We start from the raw sequence: 10,402 nt of genomic DNA, 5'->3' as shown, positions 1-10,402 counted from the left end.
TCTGTTTCATAGATAAGTTCACTTGTGTCATATTTTAGATTGCACATGTAAGTGATATCATGTGGTATTTGTCTAATTTGCTCAAGACTTTGTGGTCCAGCATTTGGAACCGGGCTGCCTGGGTTACTGCAACAGCTCTCTGACTGGTATCCCTGTCTTCAGTGTCCCCCGATCTCCCCTAACTTCAGCTTCCCTTTTCATGTGACCAACAAACCAGTCCTCCTCTTCACTTTCATCACTCATTTCCATGCCTAATTACCTTCCATGACTCTCTTGTCCTAGACAATTATCAGCCTGTCCTGTACCATCTTGTATTGTTCAACGACTCTTCTTTGTTAGACTTCTCTTCCCAGATAAAACTCTTCTAGTTAGCACTTAAAACTTGCAAATAAGGAAAATCAAGTTGCCCTTGAGAGATTTTAACTTAATCAGCAGGTGATGAAAGGAACCCAAGTTCTCCTAGGCCCCTGGGAACAGTTACTTGATTTCTAATCAGTGGTATTAACACATCTAAGGAAAGGAATCTTCAGTAAAGTCTGCAATATAGGAAAGAGAGGAAAGGCAGAGAAATAAACTTTAGCTGAATGCATCCAGCCAAGTCCATGGGAAAAAATTATTGGACACAGGGGAACCTGAACACCTCAGTCATCAGTCTTCAGGACTGCTACTTCCTCCGCCCAGGAGAGGTCCTGCTCCACTGTCCCATCTACTTCCCTAGGTAAGATATCCAGCATTCTTCTCATCTGTGACCTCCTGGGTGAAAATTCCCCTCTTTTAATTATAGTCGACCCTTGAACAATGCAGTGGTCACGGGTACTGATCCTCCATATAGCTGAAAATCTGTGCACAACTTATAACTGGCCCTCCAGCTACAAGTTTCTCCATATCTGGGAATTCACACCCACAGAGTCAACCAACTATGGATTGTGTAGTGTTTTCTATTGAAAAAAATCAGCAAGTAAGTGGACCCATGAAGTTCAAAGCCATGTTGTTCAAGGGTCAACTGTACTAGTTCTGGGAATACCATCAGCACACCAGTTTACTAATTCTGCTCCCTAAGTACCTCCAGAGAGAGATGGAAACTCTCATAAACTCACATTGTTTATGTGAGTATGATAATCAAAGTTTGGTAGTCTTAGTTTATGTGAAGCAGATAATTAGATAAGGATCGAAGTGAAAAAGATGAAATTTACAGACCATGAGAAAATAGTGCAGAACATTTTTTTAAATCTTGCAGTTGACATGTTCCTTTTAAGTAAGATATAACATGTAGATACTGTAAAGCAAACATTTAACTAAGGAAGAAAATTCAAATTCTATACAAGGAAAAACACTGTAATTCGAAAGATGTTATGGACTGGGATTACATATTTGCAATATATAGGATAAATAAAGGATGAAGATCCACAATATATGAACAGAACTTAATAATGAATAAGGAAAAGGCAACCCAATAGAAAAATGAGCAAAGATATGAATTAGAAAAGTCACAGAAAATATATCCAATATTAATATGTCTCACAGGCAGTTGAAAATGATTCAAGTTCTCTTTTAACTAAGGAAATGAAATTTAAGAAGCAGTGATATTTCCCTTCCATAAGATTGATGTATAATTTTTGAAAGATATATGAGAGGGGTGTAGCACTGCTATTTAATTGAAAATTTGATAGTATATTTAACACAATTGATGAGGATGTGGAGAAACAGGTATTCTCAAAATACTGCTAGTAGGATATCCATTGGTACAGCTACTTTTGGAGTATCATTTGGAAGTATCTATTAAAATGTGACTCTTGTGGAACTTCCCTGGTGGCCCAGTGGCTAAGACTTTGTGCTCACAGTACAGGGGACCCAGGTTCCATCCCTGCATCAGTTCAATCTGGTCAGGGAACTAGATTCTGCATGCCTCAACTAAAAGTTCACAGGCTGCCTCTGAAAGATCCCGAATGCTCCAACTAAGACCCAGTGCACCCAAATAAATAAATAAAAATTAAAAAATATTTAAAAGAGCTACAACAATAAAATGTTACTTTTTATTAATATTATACTTGAAAGACAAGTTGGCTAAGAATGGGTTGCATTTTTCCCCCTCAGAACCTAAAGTCCATGGCTCTATTGTTTTTGTGATGTTGCGTATTCCTTTAGTTCTTTTATCCCAGAATTTTCATTCATCTCTTGATGGGTTTGATTTCATCTTAAGTTTTTGTTTTGTTTTTTGTTTTCAGGAAGGGATCATATGTTCTTTATTCCCTAAGTTCTTGCTTGTTTAAAAATATCTGTGTCCGGCTTGTTTACTTAAATGATAAGTTGACCAGATGTGATATTCTTGGGCTCACTTTATTCCCCTAGAAACCTTGCAGCCATTGAATCTGGTGGAAAAGTCTGAGATCTCTTTTAAGTGACCTGCTTTTTCTGCCTGAATGACTGAGGAATTCCTTCTTCCTCCTTAAAGCTGAAGGATTTAATCAAGATCTAGTTTTCAGTTGTTTGTAACTGGTTTTTCTTGGAAAACAGTATGTCCTTTTAATGAGTAGATTCAGTTCTCCATAGGTCATATCAGGAAAAATTTCTCCTGTTATACATTAAAGCAGATTTCTTTTTAATTTGTTGCATTCTCTGAGAACACCAATTTTCCATAGGTTGTACCATCTTTATGTGTCTCCCATATTTTTAAAAATCTTCTCTCAATTTTTTAAATAAAATTGCCTTTTTTTCTCTGATGCACCAATATTAAACCAAGAATCATCTTGTTCCTTCTTGTTTTACTTAATTTAAAAGTTATGCAAGGGTGGGATGTTCTGAGAGAACAGTAATGAAGCAAGTATACTATCAAGGGTGAAACAGATCACCAGCCCAGGCTGGATGCATGAGACAAGTCCTCAGGGCTGGTGCACTGGGAAGACCCAGAGGGATGGGATGGAGAGGGAGGCGGGAGGGGGGATCGGGATGGGAACACACGTAAATCCATGGCTGATTCATGTCAATGTATGGCAAAAACCACTACAATATTGTAAAGTAATTAGCCTCCAACTAATAAAAATAAATGAAAAAAAAAGAGCAACAAAAAATAAAAGTTATGCAATAGTGTTCATTGAGTCTCTAATTTTCTCTGCTCTAGAATACCTCTTTTCATCTCATTCTGTTGTTTTATCATGTTACCTTTGAATTCTTTTCTTAATCTATGCTTTTAGAAATTTCTTTTGTAGCATGAACCATTCATGGTCAATTTTCTTTTCCTCTGGTTATATTTTCCTCAATAGTACATTCTTTGCTTTTTACATGCCATATTCCTTTCTTTCTTTTTTCTTTTCCTTTTCTATTTGCCATATTATAATTATACATTTACCATGCTGTTATTGTGGAGGAATTCCTTATATATATATAAAACATTATATACTTGAAACATATTGTACATCAACTATACCTCATTAAAAATAATAACTTCTTAAAAAGAAAATAATCATCATAACAGCTAAGCATCCCTCACCCTCCCTGTATGTTCTCAGGCTTCAGATATGTAGGTAGGCTACCCCAATTCTCCCTAAACTGTAGCTCTTAGGGAAAAACAAATCTCAAATCTAACATCACCTCCTCAGAAAGATTTCTCTGATGACTCTTTCTAAGAGTATCCACACTCAGGTTACTCTCTCAAAGCACTTAGTTTTATGTCTTCAAAGTGTCCATCAGTGTTTGAGATAGACTACAATGACCAGTCAGGGTGAAGGTGATAGGGGTTTTTACAAAGAGGTGAAGAAGCAGTGGTCTTCGAGCACCACTGAGGAGTTTCCCCCTCTCCTGACACTACACAGGTGTGAGAATATGAGGAGACGTTACTGAGAAGAGTTGCAGGGAAAGTAGTGAAAAGAGAGCCAGGTTTAGATAAGACAAGAAGCAGAGAGAACATTCAGAGAAGTGACTGAAGGCGCAGAGGACTTGGAATTTCCAGAGGGCTAAAGGAAAGTTTTAGCATGGAAAAGAAGGGCATTTGATTAGGCTGAAGAAAGAATAGCGCATTTTAGGCATGACACTCCATAGAAGACAAACTTAGGAGGGCAGCAGATACTTTTACTTCAGTCTTTGATCTATGAAAATAGGAATAAAGCTTGGCAGGTTTGGTCACAACTGACCCATGAAAACAGTGGACACAGGGCTTAATAAAAGTCAACTGTGGCCTGGAAGGTTCTGCAAATACTTGTTTTCTTGTAGATGTATGATTAGTCACAGCAGATGCAGCAGAGGTAAGCAGTGGGAGCAAAGAAGCTTGAAGTTCAAGGCTCTTTGAAGCGAGTGGTGAAAAGTGGGCCTAAGAAGATGAAACTCTTAGGCTCAGTATCCACTGGTGTCCTATTTAATCAGGGGTTGGAGGTCTTGGTGCTTATGACTTGGGGTGGGGTGTATGGAGGGGAGGGACTTAGTAATGCCCCAGGAATCTAGCCTAGATCTGCATGTGCAGATAAGGTTTAGAGCTTCCATTATAGCACAATCTTTATTTTCATTCTCCACATATAGAAATGATACCTAAACTATTATTTTAAAATATTTACACTTGCAGACTCAAATTTTAAATGATTTGGGATATTTCCCCCCAATTTCTTTCTTATTTTAGCTTATTATATATTTGCTTAATTTTTTAATTAAAAAAATTTTTTTTAATTTTCAACATTCAAAGAACGAAGATCATGGCATCAAGTCCCATCACTTCATGGCAAATCAATGGGGAAACAATGGAAACAGTGACAGACTTTATTTTCTTGGGCTCCAAAATCACTGCAGATGGTGACTGCAGCCATGAAATTAAAAGATGCTTGCTCCTTGGAAGAAAAGCTATGACCAACCTAGACAGCATATTAACAAAGCAGAGACATTACTTTGGCGACAAAGGTCTATCTAGTCAAAGCTATGGTTTTTCCAGTAGTCATGTATGGATGTGAGAGTTGGACCATAAAGAAAGCTGAGCACCGAAGAATTGATGCTTTTGAACTGTGCTGTTGGAGAAGACTCTTGAGAGTCCCTTGGATTGCAAGGAGATCCAACCAGTCCATCCTAAAGGAAATCAGTCCTGAATATTCACTGGAAGGACTGATGCTGAAACTCCAATACTTCAGCCACTTGATGCGAAGAACTGACTCATTGGAAAAGACCCTGATGCTGGGAAAGATTGAGGACAGGAGGAAAAGGGGACAACAGAGGGTGAGATGGTTGGATGGCATCACTGACTCAATGGACATGAGTTTGAGCAAGCTCCAGGAGTTGGTGATGGACAGGGAAGCCTGGCGTGCTGCAGTCCAGGGGATTGCAAAGAGTTGGATACGACTGAGTGACTGAACAGAATTTTTTGAAATCTGATTAATTTTTAATTTAAAAATTGGGAGTTTAAGTTAAAATTTCCAACACAAGAGAAATCATGGAGTTTAGAAGTCTTAACAAAACTTAAAGTTGTCACATTTAAGGGGGGAAGTATAAAGCTTAATTTTTAATTTGTTCTTTCTTACAACACCTTATAGGATCAATAGGAAATACATTAGCAGAACTAGGCTAGAATTATACACAGTGAGGCTCTGTGTGACTTCTTTATCCACTGAACTTCTGGGATCCTTTTGAATCTAATATTCGGAGCTTTTTATGGGTATATTCCATTATTTTCTCACTGTGGAAGCTCTTTATTTTTTTAGCCACATACAATCACTCCTAAGATGCATATTTTCCACATTGTGGAAAACAGTTTTGACATTGAGATGGGAATTATCTTTGATTACATGAACTGTAGTACTTCCTAGCACATCCCCATACAACCTAAGTCCTGACACATAGCAAGCACTGAACAAATGTTTGTCTATTGTTTGACTAATATCTAATTTAAGAAGAGGTCATTTAATTCTAATTACTTCTTCAATCAAATTTTAACTAGACCTCTGGCATTTCTTCAATCTCTTAAGGTCCTTAAGCCTTTATTCAATGAAATATTAGATTGTTAAAAAAAAAGTAGTAGGAAGAAATGATGAAAGTGTAATTAGTTAACTGCTTTTATGATTTTTAAATGGATTTAATACTTGGTAGGTGTTCCATAATAACACCTACCTTACTTTTGTGTAGAATTTGTCACCAAAAACCCCCTATAATACAAGTAGGGAAAAAAGAGTAATAAAGTATATGATTTGCTCAAGTTCCACAACTAGGCAGTGTTTTTCTTTCCTGGCTCACAGTACTTGCTCTTTTCACTAGTCTGTGTTGTCCCATGGAAAGGCAGATGGACCAAAAGCATTCTTAAATGAAACTCATTTTTGCAAAGGGCTTCTTAAAACTGGTTGCCATGAAGTAAAATTCAAACTGCACATGTGCTATTTCCTTCACTTCTTTCTAGTCTTCAAAAGAAAGCGTGGGAAAAGATACTGTGGAGCTAAAGCATAATTGCTTATTAGGCATCATTCAATGAGGGAGGCAGTAAAAAGTGAAACTACTATTATTGCATAGTAAAGAGCACCTTATTTAACTCTTGGGAAAGATTGAAGGATATTTACTGCTAAAATACGATTTTCACTCACTTTGAAGAAATTATCACAAGCGTCAACTCCTTTTCCAACTTAGCACCTTTAAGTCATTCTCGTGAAATGTTTATATTCACTTGTCTTGCGTGGCTCTTCTGCACACTCCTCCCATCGTGTTACTCTACTGCTTAGCTTCTGTTTGACTTTTGGAATAGTTTTCACTTCTATACACGCATTTCCAGGCTCTCCTTAGGTTATCCCTTTCCTGCTCACGTGTTCATTGCAATGATATATTATCTGACATCCATTTTAGCTAAGGCTAACTTCCATTTGCCCCTGAATATTTGATTTTTCTCTACCTGAGAGCTTGTTTTGAAGCCAGAAGTGTCCCACAATGGAAGGGTCTATTTTCCAATTTTACTGAAGTTACTTTTTGGATTTAATTCCCTCTTGGGAAAAACAGACTGCCTTTCAATGAAGATCACTACTCCAGAAAATAATGGGCACTGATTCAACATGTTACAGCAAAGGATCCTGGTAGTAGTGGTTGCCCTGCACTGTGGTCAATCTATCATATTGATGCCTTATTTCTCCCTTTCTACCCAAACTGCTTGAAATTATCAGAGAAGGGACCTCCAGTGACTTCCAGATAGTTCCCCCTTTGACTTGTTTTTTCCAATTATTTGTTTATATTTCATTATTTTTCCTTTATAGCTATGTTTTCCTTTTTAGCTATGTTTTAGCTAAATTTTAAACAGGTTACTTAATCTGAGCATCAGTTATTTTAACTGCAAAATACCTACCTATAGGGGGTTTTGTAAGAGTTAAGTGCTATTATTTAAGAGCAGCTAGCTGTCTCACTTCATAGTTAGCTCGTCAAAAATGTCACTCAGGTCAGTACATTCCTTCACTACTTGCGACTTGAAATCACTCTAATCCCTTGCCACGCTCTTGTCCTAAATATTCCTCTCCCGAACTCATTCAACTTTTCCAAATTCACGTGGTCTTCTAGTAGACTGACCACAAAATTTATTTGGGCACTTTTGAGAGTATAAGGGGGAGGGAACCATCAATTGTTATGTTAGGACAATAGGTGTCAACTGGGACTATCCTAAACAAATTCGAAGGTAACCTACTCATTAGCCCCCCTCTGGCTACAGCAGACTGCTTCCTACCCTGGGAAATATCTTCATGATTGTCCTTTCAATTGCTTCACTGAACTTCCTACTCAGTAGGAAGTCTCAATTGCTTCACTGAACTTCCTACTCAGTAACTTTTCCCCTTTGTCACCGCTGCTATCAATACCTATGTTAACAACTGCATAGGTTTATTTTCTAAACCACACTCCATTACCAACTTCTCCATTTCTACTGAAGGCTAGACCACAGTTCAGAGTTTATCTTTGACTTTCCATATTCCTTCATATCCAGCCAGCTGGCAGAGTTTGTCAAATTCAATTCTATAAACACTTAATGAGCATTTACTTTGTTACAGAGACTAAGTGAAGTGTTAGGGATAAAAAAAAAATAAGACACAATCCTGATGTACAAGAAGCTCACATTAAATAATAAACTTGTAAATAAGCAATTGCAATTTAGTATCTGAAGTCCAAAAATAGAACTAGTGTCTTCAGTAAAGTGATGATGTCAACATGGAAGTTATCAACTCTGCTTGGAGGGTTCAAGGAAATATTTACAGAAATAAAGATAAAGTTGGCCTGTGGCTTATTATATGAATGAATTAATATTTTATTAACTATAATTTGCTAGATATCATGCTATGCACTGCCCTTCAAAATCTTCAAATTACTGGACACTTGTGTTCATTTCCCACGCTAGTAAGATTATGTTTATGCTTCTTTTGTGCTTAGTCACTCAGTTGTGTCCTACTCTTTGCCACCCCATGGGCTGTAGCCCAACATGCTCTTCTGTCCATGGGATTTTCCAGGCAAGGATACTGGAGTGGGTTGCCATTTTCCTTCTGCAGGGGATCTTCCTGATCCAGGAATCGAACCAGGGTCTCCTACATCACAAGTGGATTCTTTACAAGCTGAGCTACCAAGGAAGCCCCAAGGTTATGTTCAAAATCCTTCGAACAAAGCTTCAGCAGTACGTGTACCAAGAACTTCCAGATTTACAAGCTGAATTTAGAAAAGACAGAGGAACCAGAGATCAAATTGCCAACATTTGGTGGCTCATAGAGAAAGCAAGAGAATTCCAGAGAAATTTCTGCTTCGTTGACTACTCAAAAGCCTTTGACTGTGTGAATCACAACAGACGGTGGAAAATTCTTAAAGAGATAGGAATACCACCTTACCTTTCACCTGAGAAACCTGTTTGTGGGTAAAGAAGCAACAGTTAGAATCTTACATGGAACAACTGACTGGTTCAAAATTGGTAAAGAGTACGATAAGGATATATATTGTCACCCTGTTTATTTACCTTATATCCAGAGTACATCATGTGAAATGCCAAGCTGGATGAGTCACAAGCTGGAATCAAGATTGCTGGGAGAAATATCAACAACCTCAGACATGTAGATGATACCACTCTAAAGGCAGGAAGTGAAGGGGAACTGAAGAGCCTCTTGATGAGGGTGAAAGAAGAGAGTGAAAAAGCTGGCTTAAAACTCAACATTCAAAAAGCTAAGATTAAAAAAAAAAAAAGCTAAGATTATGGTATCTGGTCCCATCACTTCATGTCAAATAGAATGGCAAAAAGTAGAAGCAGTGATGGATTTTCTTTTCTTGGGCTCCAAAATCACTGTGGATGGTGACTGCAGCCATGAAATTAGAAGACGCTTGCTCCTTGGAAGGAAAGCTGTGACCATCCTAGACAGGGTATTAAGAAGCAAAGACATCACTTTGCCGACTAAGGTCTGTACAGTCAAAGCTATGGTTTTTCCAATAGTCATGTGAGAGTTGGACCATAAAGAAAGCTGAGCAACGAACAATTGATGCTTTTGAATTGTGGTGCTAGAGAAGACTCTTGAGAAGCTCCAATACTTTGGCCACCTGATGGAAAGAGCGAACTCATTGGAAAAGACCCTGATGCTGGGAAAGATTGACAGCAAAAGGAGAAGAAGGTAACAGAGAATGAGGTAGTTAGATAACATCACCAACTCAATGGACATGAACAAACTCCGGGAGACAGTGAAGCACAGGGAAGCCTGGTGTGCTACAGTCCATAGGGGTCATAAAGAGTCAGACACAACTTAGCAACTGAACAACAACCAATGCTATGTACATGGAATACATTGATAAACGTGAAAGGTATGACACTTGTCCTCTTGAAGATTATAGGGCTATTTATTAGGGAAGACAGACAGTATAATAGTGAGGAGTATTAGAAAAAGGGGGGGCATCATGTGAATACATAAAAGGAGAACTAACCAACTATGCAACTAAGTCCAGAAGAGTTAAGCTGAAATAAGAAAAGATGAAAAGGAGATGTTAGGTGAAGGGCAGAGATTGATAGGAGTGGGAAAGAGAGCAAGATCTTGAGGTGGAGAGAATATGATAAATTAAAACACTGAGAAGAGAGCAATATGACAGGAGAGGAAAGAGGACTGGAGGAAACGGACATGCCATGAAATTGGAAATGCAGGCAGGAGTCAGAACTTGTAAGAATTTGTAGACCATATTAAGGACTGTGAACTTTACCCTAGGTCAATGGGCAGCCGTAATTTAAGCACTGGAAGTGATGCAAACAGATTCACTCTTTCTAGAAGGAGGCTGTTACAGCAGCTTAGAGATGATGGTAGTAGAAATGGAGAAAAGGATGATTTTTGGAAATATCTAGAAGGTATAATGACAAAATCGGTGATTGATTTGTTATGAAAGGTGAAGAAGAAATGATCAAGGATGGTTCCCCAAACAGCTGGCACTGTTATTGACTGAGTTAAGGAACACCAGAGAA

The sequence above is a fragment of the Cervus canadensis genome, chromosome 2, assembly GCF_019320065.1.
Source record: "Cervus canadensis isolate Bull #8, Minnesota chromosome 2, ASM1932006v1, whole genome shotgun sequence".
NCBI classification, from domain to species: Eukaryota; Metazoa; Chordata; class Mammalia; order Artiodactyla; family Cervidae; genus Cervus; species Cervus canadensis.
Note: the sequence above shows the minus strand (reverse complement) of the source record.